The following is a 14,347-nucleotide window of genomic DNA, read 5'->3' on the forward strand; positions in this document are numbered from 1 at the left end:
TGGGTCATGTAATCATCTGGCGATGATTATACTTTTTTTTAGACATGCAGTTAGCTAGCTAAACAATGAACTGGCATAATCCCAACTCATACTAGTACCAATACAAACTGATTGTCATACCTGTAGTATGAATCTGCAGGTAGGTAAAGCTAACAAACTAGGTTCAATGTTAGCTAGCCAGATAACATTAGGCTATAACTAGCAATGCAAATGTATTTCTGATTTGAATAATATTACTACACAGATCATACACAACATTAGCTATCGAGCCATCAAGCTAACGTTCGCTTGCTAGCAAACAGTACGCTTTAATTTGCAATGAAAATGACTTTCTGACAAAATTGGAAACATATAATATCTGAAAATATAGCTAGACTCTTGGATGAATGCTTTACGGCAGACTGGAACCATTTAAATCTGTTTTGTTTGTAGCTACATCTTGCTTTACGGCAGACTGGAACCATTTAAATCTGTTTTGTTTGTAGCTACATCTTGTTTGACCAGTGTTCTGGTTCACACTGACCGTGGCGTGTGCAGAAAGTAGCCCATCACAACTTTTTCCAACTGATCTGTCAATAGCGCCTTCTCAATTCAGGGCATCAATGTTGTTGAGAAAAGTAGCAAAACGTTTGTAGTTTTCGAAGGCTAACGTTCAAAAAAGCAGCGGTAGAAAGGATTATCAACACATACTGAGCAGCTCACGTAATAGATAGAAACATGCTACATGGCAGACCAGTCCAAACTCATCTCCCGTCATGTCCAGTCCATCCATTATCTCAACCAAACCAACCAAGCTAGTGGGAAAGTTCCTGCCTTTTTCCATGGCTAAACAAACTATTCTTGTAATTTAACAATTGTATTAATATTTACAGATGTATTACACATTCTTTTATTAAGGCACATGCACATGTTCGAGAAGGCATTCATGCCCAAAAACGAATTTAGATTTTTTTTTAAAGTGACGTTAAAATGCCTCCCCTTTGAAGTAGTGAAATGCGACATACGCCTAGCTTCTTGAAACGAGTCACATGTGTTCCGTACAGTACAATAAAGAACAGTACAATACAGTACATCTAGTGTGCTCCACTGTACTTTACTGAACTCAACTGTACAGTATTGTACTGTCCAAAATTGTGAAACATTGACGTCTATGATTGGTTCAGATTTGATCCTGCCAGGGCGGACTGACCAAATTTAAGCTACTTTTCAACGTCCATGAATGTCTGGTGTTGGTCAGTACTCACTGGGTGAGGATGCTTGTGACAGTGAATGGAAAGCAGGTAGGTGTAAGGTGTAATGATAGGTGTCAGTAAGAGCCGGGAGAGGTGACATTAACTGGAGAGAGATGGGAGAGAAAGAGATTGGCAAAGAGAAAGAGAGGAAGGGAGAGTGCTTGCTTTGACCACCAGGTGACAGAAAGAGAAGCAAAACAGTTTTGAGCAGAACATAACAGTATGCCGGTGGAAGGGAGGACAGTAGCAGGTGACCTAACTGTGGTTTGTGACTACTGTGATTTCCTATTGTAGCCAATTAAATTGCAACAATTCCGATTGGGTAAAAATAATTACGAGTTTTAATGACTTATTATTAATTCATTAACAAACTTAATCTCAGTAAAAACACTATAACTAATTGGTAGGTCTACCTTTACTTATTACTTCTGTGTACTTCCTCTTCATGAGAGAAATGAGAAAATATCTTTAAAATATGTGCGTTTTTGGTAACGGAATTGCATGGCACAGGGCATGAAATAAAATGTTTCTTAAACTTAAAGGGAAATAATTTCCCCAAAACTAAAAGATGTGTTCATATTACTTGGGAGGGGTCTTTACTTCAACATTATTTTGATGTATTTATAATACCTTTTAAGACTTTTTCTGGTAGATGTTTTGATGTGTTTCCATCTGTTTTGACCAGAAATCAAAGCCTTTGCGTATTCCTACATTGTTGGATAAAAAATGGTTGAAAAATGTATTTATGCCTTCATTTCTCAAAAATGTAGACTCTTAGCTTTCATTTCACACCCAATTTGACATGCTCCTATGAACGTCACATTGGTACTCATTGTCCTTTTAGATGGAAATGCCCTTAACGACTTTGCTGCTCACTGAAAGGTTTTTGCAGTTTATCTTGTATCTACTCTATATTTAGACAGTGAACTAAATGTGCCCTTTGTGTTGCTCTCCGGGGTCCTGAAATGCACTCTTGTACACAGGACTGAAATTGACTCTTGTTCATAGGCCTGGAATGCACTCTGGTAATAGACCCGGAACGCCCTCTTGCAGCTGTGTCCCTAAACTTTAGCATACCAATACTGTTGCAAATACGAACTGACTGCCATACCATAGGATACAGTATGCCTTGTCTCAAAACATAAAATATAGACTATGCATGAAATAGAATGCTCCCTTCACATTTTTACATTATCACCTAGGTGTGGTCTTCTTAAATGTATTCAGTTTTTGATCACACATCCGTGATAAAATACAACCTCTGTCACATTTGAAAGGGTGTTATTAGTTAAGACACTCACAGTTTCACTCCAGGACCATAACAATGGGCCCCAGACCAATTAGCGCTGTGGAAACAGTAGATGATGCTAATGACATCTGCCAGCACTCCATTCCCCTGTCTGGCTGGCTCATCCAAACACACAGCTCTGCAAGGCAGTCATTGTGGGACAAGTTGTTTTGGCTTAAGACTCCCGTCCTCCATCGAGACCTGTTGTGATGCTCTCACATGGGTTATATGGCAGGGTAATAGAGGGGAATGAAATGGGAATAGAACGCATTGATCATGGCAGGATGGCAGGATCATGGCCAATTTGGGGCTAAAAGTTTACACCACCTACAAAATCCCAATTCAACCCCTGCATATACTGATTTTCCCTTAATGTTGTGATCTAGCTAGCAGTAAAGGCGTCAGCATGCTTCAGTTTGGCTGTTTTTGATGGCACAATTTTACATCTAAGATGTTTGGTGCAGTATTTTCAGGAAAACAAGTAATCTCTCGTTGAATGACAACAAAGACTTTATTGAAGAATCTTTACTGTTGACCAATCACCGACGAAGGGGCGTAGACTTCGGCTCCGAACTTTGGCTTTCCTCCAGAAAAATTGTGTGCGCCAGATCAGCCGAACGGAGCAACCCTTCCAAAGTGTTGTCATACTGTATGCAATAACTCTACCGAGCGGTTTCGGGTGGGAACCATGTGGATTCCTTTAATCATTCAATTAAGTTGTTGTAACTAGTCAAAGAATGAAGAAAAATAATAAAGAAAGTTAATCAGGTACCACAGGCGCTAGCAGGGTTGTAATGTCCTGCACTCATATTTTTACATGCGAAACCCAACAGATGTCCTCTAAGTCACATACACACACACACACACACAGTTCCTGGCACACTGACCACCCGACAGACCTGAGGGGCACAGGGAATTATGTCTGCACTTGATCCGGTACTGCACGTGAACACGTCTGGCAGAGTGGCAAAGTACGGCTTGGCTGCTGACCTTTACTGACATACAGCCAGAACACAGCACTGTCCTGCCCTCGGGCCATGTGATTCACCTTAAGTGCATCCACTGAATAAATGATTGTCTGTCCAAAGGTTGCTGCAGAGGGTGTGTGTGTGTGTGTGCTGAGTGATTAACCCAAATGTACGGTATTTTCAACTATTCAGTTCAACTATTTCAATTTTTATTTTCTTGTGAGCTCAATGCTCAGATTCTGTAGATAAATCATTTCAAGCCTGAACTTTGTGATGTAGTAAGGGAGTTGTAGTTTCCAACAGACTTTTATTATTTTATTCTGTGTTGTTACAGCATTCAACCCACATCATAAATAGTGCATTTACTGTCAAAATAACCAACCTCAAAAAGCACAAATCGCTCAGCACTAATGGTAATACAGAGTTGTGACAACGGTGCTGAGGGAGACGACTGCCGTTTTACGATCCTGTAACCAATTGTGCTATTGTGTTTTTTTCGTTATTTATAAGTTATTTTGTACATAATGTTTCTGCCACCATGTCTTATGACCGAAAAGAGCTTCTAGATATCAGGACAGCTGTCACGCCCTAACCTTAGAGAGACGTTTTTTTCTCTATTTGGTTAGGTCAGGGTGTGATGTGGGGTGGGCATTCTATGTTTTGCTTTCTATGTTTTTTATTTCTAGATTTTGGCCGGGTATGGTTCTCAATCAGGTACAGCTGTCTATCGTTGTCTCTGATTGGGAATCATACTTAGGTAGCGCTTTTTCCCTCCTTTCACTGTGGGTAGTTGTCTTTTTTAGGGGTACTACAGCCATTGTAAGCTTCACGGTTGTTTTTGTTATTTCTTGTTTTGTTGGCGACATTTAACAAATAAAAGAAAATGCACGCTCACCCCGCTGCACCGTGGTCCACTTCTTCTTACGACAGCTGTGACAACAGCGATTACTCACCCTGTACTGGAGGAATACTTTTTCTTCAACGAGTCGGACGTGAAGGATTTCCTTCAGACGCCCGACAAGGCCCTCATCCCCATTATTCGTAGGAGAATGAGACGGAGGTATCGTGACGAAGATCCTGGTGCCTTGTTAGGATTTTTTGTCGAGAGGGTAATCTACCTTTGGCATCAGTCCTTTTAGCCAACGTACAATCAATCGATAATAAAAGGGACAATCACGTATGTCCTATCAACCGAACATTAAAAACTGTAATATCTTATGTTTCACCGAGTCGTGGCTGAGCGACGACATGAATAACATACAGCTGGCGGGTTTTAAGGTTTTTCGTCAGGATAGAAAAGCTGGCTCTGGTAAGACAAAGGGTGGAGGTCTATGTATATTTGTAAACAGCTGGTACACAAAATCTATAGAAGTCTCAAGGTTTTGATCGCCTGAGTTAGAATATGTCATTAAGCTGAGAGAGTTTTCATCTGTATATTTTGTAGCTGTCTGCATACCACCACAAACTGATGCTGGCACTAAGATCGTACTCAATGAGCAGTATTCGGCCATAAGTAAACAGGAAAATGCTCACGCAGAGGCGGCACTTCTAGTAGCCGGTGACTTTAATGCAGGAAAACTCAAATCTGTATTATCTCATTCCTACCAGCATGTTAAATGTGCAACCAGAGGGAAACATTTTTTAGACCACCTTTACTCCACACACAGAGACGTGTACAAAGGTCTCCCTCGCCCTCCATTTAGTAAATCTGACCATAATTCTATCCTCCTGATTCCTGCTTACAAACTAAAGCAGGAAGCACCAGTGACTTGGTCAATAAGAAAGTGGTCAGATGAAGTAGATGCTAAGCTACAGGACTGTTTTGCTAGCACAGAATATGTTCCAGGATTCTTCCCGATGGCATTCAGGAGTACATCACATCAGTCACCAGCTTCATCAATAAGTGCATCGATGACGTCATCTCCACAGTGACCGTACGTACATACCCCAACCAGAAGCCATGAATTACAGACAACATCCGCACTGAGCTAAAGAGTAGAGCTGTCGCTTTGAAGGAGCGGAACTAACCTGTAAGCTTATAAGAAATCCCGCTATGCCCTCCGACGAACCATCAAACAGGCAAAGCGTCAATACAGGACTAAGATTGAATCATACTACACCGGCTCCGACGCTCGTCGGATGTGGTAGGGCTTGCAAATTGTTAGACTACAAAAGGGAAGCACAGCTGTGAGCTGCCCAGTGACATGAGCCTACCAGATGAGCTAAATTACTTCTATGCTCGCTTCGAGGCAAGTAACATTGAAGCATGCATGAGAGCATCAGCTGTTGAGGACAACTGTGTGATCATTCTCTCCACAACCGATGTGAGTAAGACCTTTAAACAGGCCAACATTCACAAGGCCGCAGGACCAGACGGATTACCAGGACGTGTACTCTGAGCATGTTCTAACCAACTGGCAAGTGTCTTCACTGACATTTTCAACCTCTACCATGTCTGAGTCTGTAATACCAACATGTTTCAAGCAGACCACCCTGTGCCCAATAACACTAAGGTAACCTGCCTAAATGACTACAGACCCCTGGCACTCACGTCTGTAGCAATGAAGTGCTTTGAAAGGCTGGTCATGGCTCACATCAACACCATTATCCCAGAAACCCTAGACCCACTCCAATTTGCATACCGCCCCAACAGATCCACAGATGATGCAATCTCTATTGCACTCCACCCTGCCCTTAAACACCTGGACAAAAGGAACACCTATGACTGGTTGCATCACTGTCTGGTATGGCAACTGCTTGGCCTCCAACTGCAAGGCACTACAGAGGGTAATGCGTACGGCCCAGTACATCACTGGGGCCAAGCTTCCTGCCATCCAGGGCCTCTATACCAGGTGGTGTCAGAGGAAGGCCCTAAAAATTGTCAAAGACTCCAGTCACCCAAGTCATAGACTGTTCTCTCTGCTCCCGCATAGCAAGCGGTACTGGAGCGCCAAGTCTGCTGCTACTCTCTGTTTATTATCTATCCATAGTCACTTTAATAACTCTAGCTACATGTACGTATTACCTCAATTACCTCGACTAACCGGTGCCCCCGCACATTGACTCTGTACCGGTACCCCTGTTTATAGCCACGCTGTTGTTATTTTGCTGCTGCTCTTTAAATATTTGTTACCTTTATTACATTTATTTTTTAGTTATTCTTTCTTAAAACTGCGTTGTTGGTTAAGGGCTTGTAAGTAAGCATTTCACTTTAAGGTCTTCACCTGTTGTATTCGGTGCATGTGACAAATACAATTTGATTTGATAGAGGCAGCCGTACGTAGCCCCAATGCCACCAATAGTCCCTCTATCTCTCTCTCTCTCTCCCTCTCTCTCTCTCTGCATGCTGGGAGTGTTTGGTGCATGCTGAAAATTGTGTGAATGAGTGCGAGTGTTAGATATCTTGGTTTTTCTTTTACGTTTCCTTTTCTTGGTGCTATCTTTTTTTCTTCTTCCTATGCATGATTAAGGTTATCATTGTTTTTATTTAGTTGTTGTGGTAGAATTATGTATATTGTTTTTCGTGTGGAAATTACCCTGCTTTTGGCGGGGATGGCGACCCACATGGGGACTCCATCCCTGTCACTTCGGCACGGCTTTAGGTGTGTTACTGTCACTGTGGAGGAGTGAATAAAGAGGTGGTGGTTTTTCTTAAAGAAGAGCACCTTGTTGATCGGATGGTTGAGCATGGTGTACTTCTTAAAGAAGAGCACCTTGTTGATCGGATGGTTGAGCATGGTGTACTTCTTAAAGAAGAGCACCTTGTTGATCGGATGGTTGAGCATGGCGTACCTCTTAAAGAAGAGCACCTTGTTGATTGGATGGTTGAGCATGGTGTACTTCTTAAAGAAGAGCACCTTGTTGATTGGATGGTTGAGCATGGTGTACTTCTTAAAGAAGAGCACCTTGTTGATTGGATGGTTGAGCATGGCGCACTTCTTAAAGGTATGTTTATTCAAGTTACGCCGCTTTTTTCTCCGTCAACAAGGACAATGATTTAGAATGCACCGCCGTTTATTCCCAATGAGCTATTGGAGCGCGAGTTATTGAGGTTTGGGAAGCTCGAAAGTTCAATTAAGATGTCCCGTTGGGTTTGAAACACCCGGCTTTAAAACAGGTTATGTCGTTTCGGCGACAGGTGTTTTATGTTTTGGACTCACCAGAGCAGACTTTGGCGTTATCGTTTAAAGTCAAGTATGACAACAGACTGTATATGGCTTATGCTAGTACGGGTAGTCAACGGTGTTGGCCATAAGCGACTTGCTTGCCCGAAAAGGGAGAAGGCAGAGGCAGGGGCGCAGGTGGTCCTGGTAACGCCTGGGCCCACTGATGTAGGTAGAGGTGGGCCGACAGCAGTAGAGCAGCCACCAGCACCTGGTGCTGAGGAACAAGTAGTCCGTGTTGAGGGCACGGAGTTGCAACTTGTACCAGAGGGAAATGTTATGCAGCGGAAAAATATTGTTGCATAAGGTAAGGATGGATCTGAAGAGCCATTTCCTCAGATTGGTGAGGAGGTGCCCAGTACGAGTGCTGGTGTTTAGGAGGGGGTTCATGTGGAGCTAATCTCTCAGGTAGTGGAGGAGATGCCCACTATGAGTAATGGGGTACAGGAGGGGGTTCAGGTGAGTCTAGTCTCCCAGGTAGGGGAGGAAATGCCTGGTACGAGTGATGGGGTGCAAGTGGGGAGTTTTGAGAGGGATGTGGTAGAGGGGAGTCAGGGGTCTGTGGCCTCAGTTGAGGAGGATCAGGAGAAGGATATGGATATCTCTATTGATAAGATAGCAGTTGGTAACGACTCAATTTACAATCTAGAGGAGGTAAATGGGTTCCTGTATCAGATTTTGGGGAAATCTGTCAAATTGTCAGCTTTTTTTGATGTTGATAAGTTTGTGAGGTCAGCTGTGATGTTACAGAAGACTGTGGGGTTAGACCAGCTGAGTGAGAAGAAGCGTTTTCACTTGAGGAAATGTGTTACTGCTGTCGCAGCAACAAAAGGTAGTGGGAAACATGGTCAGGTTAAGAGAAAATTAAAACGATATGGACGATCATGCCTCATAGGGTGTTTTTTCTTTCTTTGGCTTCTCTGATTTCTTCTGCTTTTCCTTTCTCTTTTCTATATGGAGGTAATAAGGGTAGGTTCTCTCAATATTAATGGGGGAAGGGACAGGAATAAGAGGGCTTGGGTATTAGAAGTAAATAAACAGAAAAGGCTTAATGTAGTTTTTCTACAGGAGACACATAGTGATGAGGTTGACTGGGGTATGTGGTGGAAGGGGCAGCATATACTCAGTCATGGTACAAATTTCAGTGCTGGGGTGGCAATTTTTGTCAAGGGACGGGTTTTATTGGTCAAGGTGGATGTTATGTTTAAAAAAATAATGATGCTCCTAATCAGGGTACAGAGCCTATTGCTGTATTTGATAAAACAAAGGAAACCTTATGTGTGACCAAGAGGGGTGTATGGTTATAGGGGGGAATGGAATTGTACAGTATATTTTACTGTTGACCGCACTGCTGAAGAACCTCCTCTGCGGTCAGCCACTTGCCTGTCTGGTCAATTACCTGAGTTTGAGCTTTCTGATGAGTGGAGAGTAACACGGAACCCAAACCAGCTGTGCGCGTGCGCTATTGTGCATAAATGTATTTTGCCAAACATCATCACGTCATGCAGGTTAAAATATCAAAACAAACTCTTAACCAATGACATTAATTTTGTGCGACAGGTCAAAGCATTAAACATCTATGGCAATTTAGCTAGTTAGCTTGCACTTGCTAGCTAATTTGACCTATTTAGCTAGCTTGCTGTTGCTAGCTAATTTGTCCTGGGATGTAAACATTGAGTTGTTATTTTACCTGAAATGCACAAGGTCTTCTACTCTGACAATTAATCCACAGATAAAACGGCCAACCGAATCGTTTCTCGTCATCTCTCCTCCTTCCAGTCTTTTTCATATTTGAATTTATATGGTGATTGGCATCTACACTTTTACCACGACAACCAGCAAAACATTTCGTATTTCAATCACCCACGTGGGTATAACCAATGAGGAGATGGCACGTGGGTACCTGCTTCTATAAACCAATGAGGAGATGGGAGAGGCAGGACTTTCAGTGTGATCTGCGTCAGAAATAGGAATGACTTCTATTTTAGCCCTTGGTATCGCAGACGCTCGTTGGCACGCGCAAGCAGTGTGGGTACAATAATTGAATAACATTGATTTCTAAATGTATTTTGCTACGCTCGCGCATGCGACATGTCCGGTCTGGTCAGCATGTAAGGAATGCAAAAGTTAGGCATTACACATGGCTAAAAGTTAATGAAGGTTGTGTCAGTGCAGCAAGATTAGACGGGTTGTATGTATCTGAGCACTACTGTAGTAGGGTTGGAAGGTGTGATATTACGCCTGTGAGTTTCTCTGATCATCATAATGTGTCTGTTGATATTCACTTGTCCTGTCCACGAAGGTCATCACCTTACTGGTATTTTAATATTAAGTTGTTACATGATGTCATCGGTGTATTCGATGCATGTGACAAATACAATTTGATAGAGGCAGCCGTAGCTCCAATGCAACCCATAGTCAGTCAGTCAGTCTCTCTCTCTCTCTGCATAATTAGCACAGCCTTAAATAGGCTGATTCGGCCTCGTTTTTTTTGCTTGCTCATTAAGAAATGATAGCTGCCATGACTGAAGCCAAATGAGAGGGTGTTGGGTGTGTGTCTTTGCCATTCAATCACAACAAAAAAGGGCAGTAATCAGTACATAAAGGTAAGCTAAGCTAGTTTTGCTATGGAGAGAACAACATTTTGAAGTTGAGGACTTCTCCTGTCCAGACTGACCTGCCATCTCAAGATGGTAATCAAATGATGTCTATGTGTAGGCTAAAGCCTGCACTGACCTTGAGTTTAGCCAAGCTAACAGTAGCTAGCTAGCATAGCTTGATGATAGCTGCACCTGGCTAGCATATCTAAATCAAATCAAATGTTATTTGTCACGTACACATGGTTAGCAGATGCTAATGCGAGTAGTGAAATGCGTATGCTTCTACTTCCGACAATGCAGTAATATCCAACGAGTAATCTAACCTAACAATTTCACAACAATTACCTTATACACACAAGTGTAAAGGACTGAATAAGAATATGTGCATAAAAACAATATGAATGAGTGATGGTATAGAACAGCATAGGCAAGATGCAGTAGATGGAGTACAGTATATACATATGAGATGAGTAATGTAGGGTGTGTAAACATATAAAAGTGGCATTGTTTAAAGTGACTAGTAATACATTACATCAAGATGGCAAGATGCAGTAGACGGTATAGAGTACAGTATATACATATGAGATGATTAATGTAGGGTATGTATGTATTCGGTCATGTTTCCGGTCACCTTGTCCTGATTATAAGCAGTGGTTTGCACTTTCAGTTTTGCGCGAATGCTGCCATCAATCCATGGTTTCTGGTTTGGGAATGTTTTAATAGACGCTGTGGGTACGACATCGCCGATGCACTTGCTAATAAACCCACTCACCAAATCAGCGTATTCATCAATGTTGTTGTTCGCCGCAATGTGGAACATATCCCAGTCCACATGATCGAGGCAATCTTGAAGAGTGGAATCCGATTGGTCGGACCAGCGTTGAACAGACCTGAGAGTGGGAGCTTCCTGTTTTAGTTTCTGTCTATAGGCTGGAAGCAACAAAATGGAGTCGTGGTCAGCTTTTCCAAAAGGATGGGGTGGAGGAGGGTGGGGGAGGGCCTTATATGCATCGCGGAAGTTAGAATAACAATGATCTAGGGTTTTGCCAGCTCTGGTTGCGCAATCGATATGCTGATAGAATTTAGGGAGCCTTGTTTTCAGATTAGCCTTGTTAAAATCCCCAGCTTCAATAAATGCATCCTCAGGATATGTGGTTTCCAGTTTACATAGAGTCAAATTAAGTTCATTCAGGGCCATCGATGTGTCTGCTTGGGGGGGGGGGGGGGGGTATATATGCGGCTGTGATTATAATCGAAGAGAATTCTCTAGGTAGATAATGCGGTCGGCATTTGATTGTGAGGAATTTTAAGTCAGGTGAACAGTAGGACTTGAGTTCCTGTATATTGTTATGATCACACCACGACTCGTTAATCATAAGGCATACACCCCCACCCTTCTTCTTACCAGAAAGATGCTTGTTTCTGTCGGCGCGATGCTTGAAGTAACCAGCTGGCTGTACCGACTCCGATAGCGTGTCTCGAGTGAGCCATGTTTCCGTAGAACAAAGAACATTACAGTCTCTTATGTCTCTCTGGAAGGCTACCCTTGCACGGATTTCGTCTACCTTGTTGTCAAGAGACTGGACATTGGCAAGTAGTATGCTCAGGAGCGTTGCGCGTTGTGCCCGTCTACAGAGCCTGACCAGAAGACCGCTCCGTCTGCCACTTCTACGTCGTCGTTGTTTTGGGTCACCGGCTGGGATCCGATCCATTGTCCTGGGCGGTGGGCAAAACAGAGGATCCGCTTCGGGAAAGTTGTATTCCTGGTCGTAATGTTGGTGAGTTGACGTTGCTCTTGTATCCAATAGTTCCTCCCGACTGTATGTAATAAAACCTAAGATTACCTGGGGTAATAATGTAAGAAATAACACATTAAAAAAACAAAATACTGCATAGTTTCCTAGGAACGCGAAGCAAGGCGGCCATCTCTGTCGGCGACGGAAGTTGTACACACACACACACAGTGAAAAAAGAAAATCTAGCTGATTTTCCTCTGTCAAATCACATTTATGCCAAGATTGCAAGAGTCAGTGTCTTGGAATGTGTTTTATAAGACACTCTTTCTACAACACCTTGCTGCAGAAGTATCTTGCAATTTAGTTTCAAAGTTACATCACTTCATGTAAAGACATCATGTTACCGTGAAAATGATATCAACTGTAAGTTGAATGCCAGGTCTTCAGTCAGCTGTCTTATTTTATAGATAACTGGATAGTTTTCTCTTGTCTCATATCTCCTTTTTTCAACAGTTAGATCTTTCCAAGGCAACAAATGCTAGAACTGCTAAAATCCCTACCGGTGTAGGCTACATGTGGACATTGCAAAAACATCACCCAGCATGACTGTAGATAATGTATAAGATAAATTGATGGGAGGGTTCGTTTTACACAGACAAAACAATCTCTGTTGTAAATATCACATGTGCTTATGAAGAAAGTATGCCTATACTTTACACACTTTACACAGCACATCAAAATTACTAAATAACTTCAGCTGTCTAACCAGAACTTAGAATGGCATTATATTTTTCTGGTCTATTTGGCCAAATCTATGGATGTGATTGTCTAACCACACTCTGACATGCACATCTCTTCGGGTGAAGTTCTGTCTTCAAGTTTCCAGTGTGTGATCAATCTATAGTGCATTCAGAAAGTATTCAGAACCTTTGACTTTTTCCACATTTTGTTATGTTACAGCCTTATTCTAAAATTGATTAAATTATATATTTTCCTCATCAATCTATACACGATACCCCATAATGTGAAAACAGATTTTTACATGTTTACCTTACATAAATATTCAGACCCTTTGCTATGAGACTCGTAATTGAGCTAAGGTGCATCCTTTTTCGAGTGATCATGCTTGAGATGTTTCTACAACTTATTTGGCGTCGACCTGTGGTAAATTCAATTGATTTGACATGATTTGGAAAGGCACATACCGGTCTTTATGGTAGAGTGGACACCAACTTTATGAAGGTCAATTTTCACTCATATTTGCCAAGCAAAATGACCAATAATGCAGACTTGACACCATCTCCACATTGCAGCTGGGGCCGGGCTACACTGTTGTCTCTGGGCAATTGGGCATCATTGACATAGGTGGGCATGTAACTGATCCATACCCAACCATCAGAATAATGTAATTCGTAACATCCTTTTTTCCTAATAATCTCACAAATCTCAGTTTTGGATGACACATTTTTTTGTATTTACACTTTGTTGTCAATTCTAACAGTAGAATAAATGTTTTGGACCAATATCAATGCCACATGGGTGTCACACCCTGATCTGTTTCCCCTGTCTTTGTGCTTGTCTCTACTACACCCCCCCCCCCCCCTCCAGGTGTCGCCCATCTTCCCTGCTTATCCCCTGGGTATTTATACCTGTGTTTTCTGTCTCTCTGTGCCAGTTCATCTTGTTTGCCAAGTCAACCAGTATTTTCTCAGCTCCTTCTTTTCCCCAGCCTCTATTTTTCTTGTCCTCCTGGTTTTGACCCTTGCGGACTCTGAGCACGCCTGCCTGACCACTCTGCCTGCCCCTGAACCTGAGCCTGCCTGCCATCCTGTACCTTTGCCCCACCACTCTGGATTATCGACCCCTGCCTGCCTTGACCTGTCGTTTGCCTGCCCCTGTTGCTGTAATAAACATTGTTACTTCAACACAGTCTGTATTTGGGTCTTACCTGAAAAGTTATAGGCACAGCAGTGGAGGAGGTGGAAAGTTTTTAGTTCCTTGGTGTACATCACCAACAAACTGAAATGGTACATGCACACAGACAGTGTGGTGAAGAAGGCGCAACAGCGCCTCTCCAACCTCAGCAGAATGAAAAAAATGTGGCTTGCCACCAAAAACCCTCACTCACTTTTACAGGTGCACAATTGAGAGCATCCTGTCACATGTCACAGGAAGGCAAAACAAGAGAATCAAATAAAATAACCACCCTAGCCACTGCCTGTTCACCCTGCTATCATCCAGAAGGCGTGGTCAGTACAGGTGCATCAAAGCTGGGACCGAGAGAATGAAAAACAGCTTCTATCTCAAGGCCATCAGATTGTTAAACAGCCACAACTAGCACAGAGAGGCAGCTGCCTACC

Source organism: Oncorhynchus kisutch, linkage group LG12, assembly GCF_002021735.2.
Source record: "Oncorhynchus kisutch isolate 150728-3 linkage group LG12, Okis_V2, whole genome shotgun sequence".
Lineage (NCBI taxonomy): Eukaryota > Metazoa > Chordata > Actinopteri > Salmoniformes > Salmonidae > Oncorhynchus > Oncorhynchus kisutch.